Consider the following 12,595-nt stretch of genomic DNA (forward strand, 5'->3'; position numbering starts at 1 on the left):
GAATATACCCAAAATCATTATTGCCCCACAGGGAGTGAACCCATTGATCACCAACAGCCCGACACTTTGTCCCAAATTAATTAAATACTTATGTTATATTAATTATATCATTTAAACTTATGTTAACTTTAATAATTCATTTTAATTTAATTAAACTTATGTTATGACATAATTATACATATATGAATTTAATTAACGTTATAACCTATATTATTAATATAACTTATACTTTTAAAATTAACGTTGACTATGTTTGACCAAGGTTGACTTTTGAGTTGACTTTCGGTTGACTTTGACTTTCAGTTGATTTTTGTTGACTTTCTAATTAAGGAAACTTTCCTAACTTATATACTTTTCAAAAATAGCAACTTTCTAAATATGGAAACTTTCTAAATTTAGAAACTTTCCTAAAATAGAAACTTTCCTAAAATAGAAACTTTCCTAAAATATAAACTTTCCAAAATGGAAACCTGCTAAAAATAGAAACTTTCTAAAAATAGAAAGTGTGTATCCGTACGCTGTTCCGATCAAACCGATGCATGTTGAGTATTGTTCTATGTCTACTTGCAACATGTACAATAACTATCATACTAAGACTTGACCTAAGTTAGTTATTTATATCAACCTGCTTTATTTATAGGTCGGCGTTGTGATCATACTTGATCACTTTACTTCATTTCTGTTCGCATTTTTGTGTGGTTACTTCGTTTGCTATTAAGGTGAGTTATAGTCCCATTTTTCCATTTGAAATCTTTTGGGATGGGAATACATGCAATTTATTTTATATTTTGGACACAAGTGGAAGTTGGTTTAAATTATTCATTGTGAGTCGAACAAAAATATTCCCTAATCTGGTAATTGTAATCACTGGTTTCTACTGTGAACGCGAATCCTATGGATAGATCTATCGGGTTTGACAACCCCATTTCGAGCTAGTCGCGCTAGCAATTTATAATCGAAATGTTTAGTACTTCGTATTTAGTTGAAGATACACTTGTTCGGTGTATATTATTTATTGTGTTTGGTAAGGGTAAATAAATGGTTAAGTGGTTACCAGGTGGCTCTCAGAAAATGGAATAATATTTTTATATGTTTTCTAGCATATAATTTTGTGGTCCAAAAAGGAGTTTTTATGTTTTCAAACATAAATTTTTATGGTTTAAATTAAATATTGTTCGCAATATTAAACCTATAATTCACTTAACATTTTTGTTGACAGTTACTCGCATGTTTTATTCTCAGGTTCATGATTGATTGCTTCCGCTGTGCTTAGAGAGTCTGCATATTTATGATGGCAGCTTTTGTTAAACATTAACTTGCATTCTATTTTGATACATTTAATAGTGGATGTTGTTGACTTGTTTTGGTCAACTTTTGGTTAAGTAATAATGTATGATTCTTCTAAACTTACACATTTTGGTAGGTTTCCTTTATAGAAAATCATTTTTAAATAAAGAATGCAAGGTTATTTATCAAATTCATATACAGTTATAATCAAGCTGTGGGACTAAGATAACGATGGTCGTCAAGTGTACTTTGACGGGTCGTTTCAGTTGGTATCAGAGCTCTGATTGCAGGGAATTAGGCTGCATTGATGTCGTTACCCGAGTCAATAGGGTGCATTAGTGAGTCTAGTCTACAGCCCGACCTATAGCGTATTATTATATGTGGTTATTTGTATCCTATAAGTAGGTATATGGTTACCATACATACATCTCTGTTATGTTCTGAACTCGAGAGGAACTCCCATTCCTATTTAAACGTATTCTCCGACTCATGCGAGTTTATCTTTATAAGAACACCTCGGATAGTGAAACCGAGGGATGTCATTCTTGACTTCTGAAATTCTCGACATTTCTATGTCATTTATTATGGTTATGTATATAACGTTTGAGTTATATTACGCGAGATGTCATTCTTGACTTCTAAATGCTCGGCATTTCAATGTCAGCTATTATGTTTAGGTATATAACATTCTTGTTATATTATGTGCCTTTGTGCCTTTGTGCCGTTGTGCCTTTGTGCTTTGGGTTGCGACCCGGAAACGTCATTCTGGACATTTAAGGATTCTTGATACTTCAAAGACATTTTTGTGTCATCGTTACTATTATTCATTACTTTTGATGTCTTTACATCTGGTGCTATCCTTAGCACATTGTTTAAGAAATCGTTTAAGAGAAATTGGGTGGAAATTCGAGGTTGATCGCGTGTCCTGACCTCATGTAGTGCTATTGGAATGGAACTATGAATTAGTGAAATATAATGGCGTCAGGCCAACGTGATTATATTACGTTAATTCATAAAGAAGTTCCAATATTGTGACATGAGAATAGGAAGCGAGCCAAAGAAAATTTTTACACTACTCATTCAGAAGTTCCGATGTATTACATGGATAGGGAAAATATTCATTATCTTATTTGTTGATATACGAGAAGCTCGTTTAAACCAGATTATCTATCTCATACTGTATCCTTTATAACTCGCTTGTTAGCAACAGCTTCGCTCGGGAACAGTTTTGGCCCAAGGACTTATGTCCTGATAATAGTCAAAACAACATTTAACTCATTGGTTTTCATGACCTCGTAACATTTGTTGGTCAAATGTCGCACGACGATTCAAGTCCTTTACTCGATCTTCCACAATCTTACTTCAACTCGTGACCTCTGATATACAAATACCCTGCTTATCATCAAAAATTTTACACATTTTTTTATTGGGCGGTCCTCATGAGATTTATGGACAAATAGAAGTAATAAGATTTTCTGTCATGTATGCAATTTATAAAATCACATATGTATGTATAAAATCAAATAAATAAATTTACCTTAACTTATTTTGATTAGTACATACTAAATTATATCTTCAAAATTATTTTAAAACCACTCCTTTATTGAGTTATTTAACCGAGTCGAATTGTTTTATATAAAATGGTACACGTTGCACATACTTCTAAATTTACTAAGAACTTCATTCCGTTTATGTTGTCACATCAAACGTTTAAAGGTTTTTCAAAACTTCTTTGATTGATTATATTAAAGATTTTCGTATTAATCTTCACCATGTATGGATCACACTTCTTCCATCCTCCGTTTAGAGATGAAACTTACCATTAAGATCCTTGTTAAAGACTCTTACGCCACTTTGGATGGCGGTTTCATAAAATTTGTTGGGAAGTTATTGCGCTCATAAAATGTTCCTTTTAAGGTTAGACATGGCCGAAACGCGAACCAATAAATCTGTTTTCGGAGGTACACTCGGTGGTCGCCCTATTGCAGGAAAAGCACTGGGTGGGTTTCTACCCCAACTATTGTTATAGTGGATATCATGGATATATATTACACCAGACCGTTTGAGGAGTTTCTACTCTCAATATTCGTTGTTAACCGCAACACCCTCGTAAACATCAATCCTAGGATTCAATACTTTGAGGTGCATGAAATTATTTTTTGGAGATTCATCTCACCTGGAGTCGGCCATTCTTTATAACCCATGATTCGCGTTCTTTTCATCCGCACATAAATTTAAGAATATGGATGAATCCTAGATTTCCCCGCTCATTGTACAAGGAAGTTCACTCTCGTTGAAAGATCACACCTTTCGTACGTCTTCCTTTCAGAAATGTAATGAAAATTTACTTTGAAGTCCATGATCCTCGTTATCTCCTTTGAGAGAATTGCCTTATATATCTATGTCACCAATGTGACTACTCCATATATTCCTTCCTTCATCGTTGCAACTATATTTCATTCATCCTAGTTCGTCCCCTTGGGGAGCTCCAGTTCTATTTGTTAAAAAGAAAGATGGTTCATTTCGTTTGTGCATTGATTATCGTGAATTGAACAAGCTTACAGTTAAAAACTATTACCCTCTCCCAAGAATTGATGATCTGTTCGATCAGCTTCAACGTTCGTCTTCTTATTCTAAGATCGATCTTCGTTGCGGTTATCATCAACTGCGTGTTAAAGAACCTGATGTTCCGAAAACCGCTTTCCGTACCCGTTATGGTCACTGCGAATTTCTTGTTATGCCGTCCGGATTGACTAACACACCTGCTGTGTTCTTAAACCTCATGAACCGTGTGTGTAGCCCATATCTGGATAAATTCGTTAACGTTTTCATCGATGATATCCTTATCTATTCCAAGAAGTGATCAAGAGCACGAAGATAAGTGCTTGATTTGTTAAGAAAAGAAGAGCTGTATGCTGAATTTTTCTAAATGTGCGCTCTGTTTGAAAGAAGTTCAATTCCTTGGGCACGTTGTTAATAAACAGGGAATTCAAGTTGATCCTGCTAAGACTGCGGCAATTGGGAAGTGGGAAATTTTCGAAAACTCCTAGCCAGATTCGTCAGTTCCTAGGTTTGGCAGTCTATTATAGAAGGTTCATTCAAGATTTTTTACAAGTAGCGAAACCTATGACTACTTTAACACATAAGGGGAAGAAGTACGAGTAAAAGAGTGAACAAGAGTTTGCTTTCCAAACTCCGAAGAAGAAGTTAACTTCTGCACCGATATTATCATTACCTGAGGGTAATGATGATTTTGTTATCTATTGTGATGCTTCGCGTCAAGACTTTGGTTGTGTTTTGATGCAACGAAATAAAGTCATTGCTTACGCGTCATGCCAGTTGATGATTCATGAACAGAATTATACAACCCATGATGTAGAATTGGGAGATGTTATGTTCGCACTCAAGAATTGGAGACATTACTTATATGGGATCAAATGTACAGTGTACACAAATCACAAAAGTCTTCAACATATCTTTGATCAAAGACGGTGGAATAAGAGGTAGCGAAGATGGGTTAAGTTGTTGAACGGTTATGAATGTGAACTCTTTTAGCCATTCCGGGGAAAGGCCAATGTTGTGGCAGTTGCGTTAAGTCGAAAAGAGAGAATTGAACCTCGCAGGTTAAACATGACCATTCGAACAAACATCACAACGCAGATTCTTGCAGCTCAACAAGAAGCCTTGAAGGAGGAGAATTTCGTAACGGGAAGGTCAGAGGCTTAAGTAAACAGTTTGAGGTACGACTCGATGGCACTCGGTATTTTTGCGGGACGTCTTTGGGTTCCGAAATTTGGTGATTTGCGACAACTTGTTTTAGATAAAGCTCATAAGTCTATGTACTCTATTCATCCTGTTTCAGGAAAGATGTATCATGATCTTAAGGAGCTGTATTGGTGGCCTAATTTGAAGGCGGATGTGGCTACTTATGTGGCTAAGTGTTTGATATGTGCTAAGGTTAAGGCCGAACATCAAAAACCATCTGGACTTTTGGTGCAACCTGAGATTCCCGAGTGGAAGTGGGAAGGTATTACAATGGATTTTATTACAAAGTTACCGAGAGTTGCGGGTGGCTATGATACCATTTGGGTGATTGTAGATCAACTCACTAAGTCAGCTCACTTTTTACCGATTAAGGAAACGGACTCGATGGAGAAGCTTACTCGTTTGTATTTGAAGGAGATTGTTTCTAGACATGGTGTTCCTGTATTAATCATTTCAAACCGAGACAGTCGATTTATATCGAGGTTTTGGCGATCCTTACAGGAAGCTTTAGGAACTAAGTTGGATATGAGCACCGCTTATCATCCTTAGACGGATGGTCAGAGTGAAAGGACCATTCAAACGTTAGAAGATATGTTACGAGCGTGTGTTATTGATTTTGGTAACGGGTGGGATAAATAATTGCCGCTAGCTGAATTTTCTTATAACAACAGTTATCATGCAAGTATTAAAGCTGCACCGTTTGAAGCTCTGTATGGTAGGAAGTGTAGGTCTCCTATCTGTTGGAATGAGGTTGGGGATGCTCAACTCATAGGTCCAGAAATTATTCATGAAACTTCCGAGAAGATCGTACAGATTGAGGAAAGATTGAGAACCGCCAGAAGTCGGCAAAAGAGCTATGCCAATAAGAGAAGGAACGAGATTGAATTTCAGGTCAGTGATCGTGTTATGTTGAAGGTATCGCCTTGGAAGGGCGTGATACGTTTTGGTAAAAGGGGAAAGTTGAGTCCTCGTTTTGTTGGACCATTTGAGATTATTGAGAGAGTTGGACCCGTGGCTTATCGTATGAAATTACCACGAGAACTCAGTACTGTTCATGATGTTTTTCATGTATCAAATTTAAAGAAGTGTTTGGCCGAAGCCGATGAGACTATTCCTCTTGAGGAGTTGCATGTTGATAAGCAACTTCATTTTATTGAGGAACCTGTTGAAATTATGGACCGAGAGGTTAAGACTCTCAAGCAGAGCAGAATTCCTATTGTCCGGGTTAGATGAAATGTCAGAAGCGGTCCCGAGTTCACTTAGGAGCGTGAAGATCAGATGAAGCAGAAGTACCCGCATTTGTTCCCAGATGCTGAGTCAACCCCTGCACCTGCTTAAATTTCGGGACGAAATTTCCGTAACGGGAAGGTACTGTAACGACCCTAAATTTTCCGTTATCTTTTACCGTTAATTATTTAACGACCGTTAACGGTTATTCGTGCCACATCATTTCTATGACCTATATTATTATTTTAGTAATAATATATTAATTATTATGTGTTAAATGAATATTTGTATTCATATTTTAAGTTATACATTTCTACGTGTCACGGATTTCTATCCGGCGAATCTTTTCGGTTTTCAAACCGGAATTTTTAAGTCCTAATAATTTTAAATATGATATTTTAATGTCATATATTTATATATAGTGTTTATATATATTTTTCGTCGCGTAATTAATATCTCTCCGAATTTTCAATCACGTAGTCGTGTTTTCGCGTTTCGGGTTTCGTTCGGGCATTCGGGCCACAAGCAAATACTCTTAGCATCATGTTGGCCCACAATTGGGGCCCACCCATCATATTTCAGCCAAAAATTGTCAAGGGGAGGGGGTGGTTTTGCCATTTCTTCTAAATAGTGATTCATTTGATTAAAACACCAAAAATACTCCTCATTTTAATCCTAGCTTTCATTTTAACATTCCTCTCTTCTCCTTTTCTTTCTTAGAATAACCACCATTCAGCAACATCATCATCTTCTTCAATCAAGCACTCAAATCAAAGGGCTTTCATCGTTTTCGGATTCTACATCTCGTTCTCTACGCGTTCATATCCTTCAATTCTTGATTAGGGTATAAACCCTAACCCTAGCTTTTCAATTTTTCTTTAATTTTTATGCTTTTATATGTTATAATGATAGCATGATGCTTATATGTTATTGTATTGTTGATTGTATGCGTAGAAATGCTCGATTATATATGTTTTCGATTTGATTGTTTTGGGACAGCGGTTTGATTGTTGTTTTCTGTATATATAACTGATATAAAAGTGAAATTAAAGTGTTTAGATGAGTTCCTCTCATCAATACATTAATTTTAGACTCTGGATTCATGTCATTTCGATTCCCGGAGCTCTAGTTATGCTTAAAATGGTGTTTTGTTGAGATTAAATTGTGAAAACGAATTGGTACAGGTATGATCCAACTTTGTGATCATCTTTGGAGTCTTTAGGGTGTACTAGTGTGTTAGGATTGATAATGAGATGAACTTTCATGTTCGGGTCATCGAAATCCGAGCCACGGATCACCCGGTATGACTAAAACATGTTTTTGAACGGATTAAAGCTACAAGTTGATTTATGACTGTAAGTCACGACTTATTTGTTGTTCTTAGGGTGTTCTTGAGCACACTAATGTGTCGGGTGGGTTGGTTAGGCGAAGATATATATAAGACTCGCCGAAAACTGATTCTCGGGGCTCAAGTTATGACCCGATAAACCTTTAATTAAAATTTATGGTTATTAATTATGACTTATGATATAAATAATGAATTTCATTATTAATAAATTACTTATGATATAAAAAGTAATTATTTAATTTAAGACTTATGATATATATATTTACTATATCATTTATTAATTAATTATGATTTAATTAAACATTTAATCAAACTTATGATTAATAATACTTTTATTGTTAATGAAAAATACTTATGGTAAGTATTAAACTTATATTATGAGATTATTATAATATGACTTATAATAAGAATTAATTAATTATTTAATTATTATAAGGCTTAGTTATTATTTAATTATAATTTAATTATTAAATACTTATGATTCAATAATGATAATTAGAAACTTATGATATGATTAATAATTCATTATTAATTAATAATACTTATGATATGATTTAAAATCTATAATTAATTAATAATACTTATATTATGATTAATATTTAATTAATTAATTAAATACTTTTTTTTTGAAAAGCAGAGAATTATATTATACTCACAAAAAGAAACTGTACAAGAGATGGGGAGTAGTCGGCAGCAAACTCCCAGTTACATACAATCACACAGATATCACAACTAAACCAAGGCTAGACTTGCTAAGATGCTAAGGTTGTATCCTAACAAGAACCAAGGCTAGTAAATAGACATCAACATTTATACAATAAGGCTTTGTGGGTTATGTAGCCAAGTAAACCAATCGATCTTCTTTGTCCTGCAATGTTTCGCGATTCACTCAAAGCTTTTAATTTGAATTTAATTTAGAGCAACCGGAGGATTCCAACATTTGTTTTTAAAAACCTTTTTGTTCCGATTTTTCCAAATGAGATACCCGCACGTCCACTCTACCCCTTGCCAAATCTTCGCACCCAATGAAGTCATTTGAAGCGCTGAATGTCCATTAAAGGCATCACCAATACTGAAGGCACTAGACCCATTCAAACCCCACCAATTACGCACTTTTGCCCATATATCTAACACGTCTTGACATAGGAAGAGGGAATGATCAACCATCTCTATATCATCATCACAAAGAGGGCATCTAACCGAATGATGATCGATACCGCGTTTGTCAAGTTCCGACAACACGGGTAATCTCCTCCGTTTAGCCCTCCACATGAACACCTCAACTTTTTTAGGTACCAAATCATTACGCATTGTTTCAAAACAGTTTGTTCCAGCACCTAGGAGTTTTGTTGTAATAACATTAGAAAGGATTTTAGTTATAAAAATACCATTACCACTTAACGTCCAACGCCACGAATCGATTTTTTCCGGCACCATCACCACCGAATTCATCAAACTGATAAGCTCAGCAAACTCACCAGCCATCCTTCTGCTCGGTTCTATTGACCAGTCCCAAGAACCGCAACATGATACACCATTCCAGCCCACACGATCAAAAACAAAAACATTTGGGTCAGATTCCAACCGAAATAATCTGCTGAATCTGCTCTTGAGAGGTACGTTTATCAACCAAGTATCGTTCCAAAAGGATGTTCCCTTGCCATCGCCTATGACTTTAACAAAAGAGTCCCTGAAATGAACTCCGAGAGATTCGATGCAGTCACCTGTTTTAATAATGTTGAACCAAGTAGAATTAGTAGCACAAGTAGAATTAGTAGTACAAGATATTAAATAGTACGAAAGGACGTTCGAAAATCCGGAACCAGGACCTGAGCCAACTATCAACGCGCGACGCAACGGGCCAAAAATTATGAGTCAACTATGCACAAGAATATAATATAATATTTAAATAATTATATAAATTATTTATATATTATATATATTTAAATAATACGTCGACAAAGAAGAAAACAAAGCAATGTGGCTGGATCCAGCTGGCCATGCGATCGCATGGCCTAGAAGCTATTTTTCCATGCGATCGCATGGAGTGAAATCTCAGGCCACATCTATAAATACCAGGCTTCTGATCGAGTAAAAACACACCAACATAATCAATATCTCTCTGTCTCATAATATATATTATATATAATATAAATATTAGTTTAGTTTTATATTAGATTAGTTTGGGTAATGTAAAGGTTATTTTACGGGTTTTGAAGTCGAAGTTCTCTCCGTGTAACACTACGCGATAAATAATCAATGTAATCTATGTTCTCCTTTTTAAATTAATGTCATGTAACTAAGTTATTATTATGCTTATTTAAATCGAAGTAATCATGATGTTGGGCTAAATATTAAAAGACGGGGTTATTGGGTTTTGGACCATAATTGGGGTTTGGACAAAAGATCGACACTTGTGAAAATTAGACTATGGGCTATTAATGGGCTTTATATTAAATTAACGATACCTCGTTAATTTAATATAAAGGTTATGATTTGACGTATCTATATATAACCACATATGCTTAATCGGACACGATGGGCGGGATATTTATAAGTACGAATTATTGTTCATTTAACCGGACACGGGGATGAATTAATAGTCACTGGACTCATTAAAACAGGGGTGGATTACATTCAAGGATAATTGGTGTAATTGTTAATAAAGTATTAAAACCTTGGATTACACGCAGTCGATAACCTGGTGTATTCATTAAACAAAGTATTAAGACCTTGTTACAGTTCGAATCCCCAATTAGTTGGAATATTTGACTTCGGGTATAAGGTTAATTTGGCGAAGACCCTCACACCTTATAATTATGACCGATGGACTATTATGGATAAAACCAGATGGACTTATCGAATAATCCAGGACAAAGGACAATTAACCCAGGGTAATAAATTAAAATCAAAACGTCAAACATCATGATTACGGAAGTTTAAATAAGCATAATTGTTTTATTGTATTTTTCATCGTACTTTTATTTACTCGCTATTTTATTTAACGTTATTTATTTATTGTCATTTATTTTTCGCTACTTAAATTATCGTCATTTATATTTTGCATTAGGTTTTAATTGTGACTTAAAATATAAAATCGACAAACCGGTCATTAAACGATAAACCCCCTTTTATATATTATATATAATTATATATATTTTATACAAATATAATTGTTTAAAAATATAGTGTAAAATAAGTCAGCTCCCTGTGGAACGAACCGGACTTACTAAAAACTATACTACTCTACGATTAGGTACACTGCCTATAGTGTTGTAGCAAGGTAATTAAAACTTGTGTAATTTGTATCGTATTTCGTATTAAAATATATATAGTATATCGTACCCCACGATGAACACATCAATCACCTTACGTTTTACGCTCTAGTACATAATTTGATATGATTCATTTATGCGCCAACGTTTAATTTAACTTCTCAAACGTTCTAATTAACATATCTATAAATCAATCGTATCAATAAACAAGTGTTACAATCGTTTACTTAACTTAGAGATATTCATTTTCTAAGTTATCTATATTCCTCAATTTTACTTTTACATTAAATAATATGAAGGTTAAATAGTTTATCTTATCAAAAGTCACGAGACAATTATTGTAAGGCATGTATTGGAATTCAACAGGAATTTCCACCAATCTGTCTAGCTTTCGCTACTTGACATTTTGTCCTTATTCGAAGATCACTTTACCATTTATTCTGAATACCGTTAAAAAGGAAAGGTTTTCTAAATCAAAGTGGACCTCTCAACAGAGACTTGTAATCATATCACAATGTAACTGATAAATCAATCATTTGATATTACCTTCTAATTCCATCGATAAATATATTGAAACAAATACATTTAATGTAAAGTATTATACACTTAATACTTTGTTGACATTTTCAAGTTATAATATATACATATATATACAAATATATACATATCATGAAATGTCCCGTTCATATTGATTATAAACGTTCCATATTAATTGATTTCGTCGCGAGGTTTTGACCTCTATATGAGACGCTTTTCAAAGACTGCATTCATTTTTAAAACAACCATAACCTTTATTTTATCGATAAAGGTTTAAAAAGCATTACGTAGATTATCAAATATACCGTTTACAAACGACCATTACATAATGGTTTACAATAAGAATATATTACATCAAAAATAAGTTTCTTGAATGCAATTTTTACATAATATCATACAAGCATGGACTCCAAATCTTGTCCTTATTTTAGTATGCAATAGCGGAAGCTCTTAATAATCACCTGAGAATAAACATGCTTAAAACGTCAACAAAAATGTTGGTGAGTTATAGGTTTAACCTATATATTATCAAATCATAATAATAGACCACAAGATTTCATATTTCAATATACATCCCATACATAGAGATAAAATTCATTCATATGGTGAACACCTGGTAACCGACATTAACAAGATGCATATAAGAATATCCCCTATCATTCCGGGAAATCCTTCGGACATGATAAAAACGATTTCGAAGTACTAAAGCATCCGGTACTTTGGATGGGGTTCGTTAGGCCCAATAGATCTATCTTTAGGTTCGCGTCAATTAGTAGATCGGTTTACTAATTCTTAGGTTACCAAGCAAAAGGGACATATTCGGCTTCGATCATTCACCCATATAATGTAGTTTCATTTACTTGTGTCTATTTCGTAAAACATTTATAAAACTGCATGTATTCTCATCCCAAAATATTAGATTTTAAAAGTGGGACTATAACTCACTTTCACAGATTTTTACTTCGTCGGGAAGTAAGACTTGGTCACTGGTCGATTCACGAACCTATAACAAATATGTACATATATATCAAAGTATGTTCAAAATATATTTACAACATTTTTAATACGTTTTACTGTTTTAAATTTATTAAGTCAGCTGTCCTCGTTAGTAACCTACAACTAGTTGTCCACAGTTAGATGTACAGAAATAAATCGA

Source organism: Rutidosis leptorrhynchoides, chromosome 4 (genome assembly GCF_046630445.1).
Source record: "Rutidosis leptorrhynchoides isolate AG116_Rl617_1_P2 chromosome 4, CSIRO_AGI_Rlap_v1, whole genome shotgun sequence".
Lineage (NCBI taxonomy): Eukaryota > Viridiplantae > Streptophyta > Magnoliopsida > Asterales > Asteraceae > Rutidosis > Rutidosis leptorrhynchoides.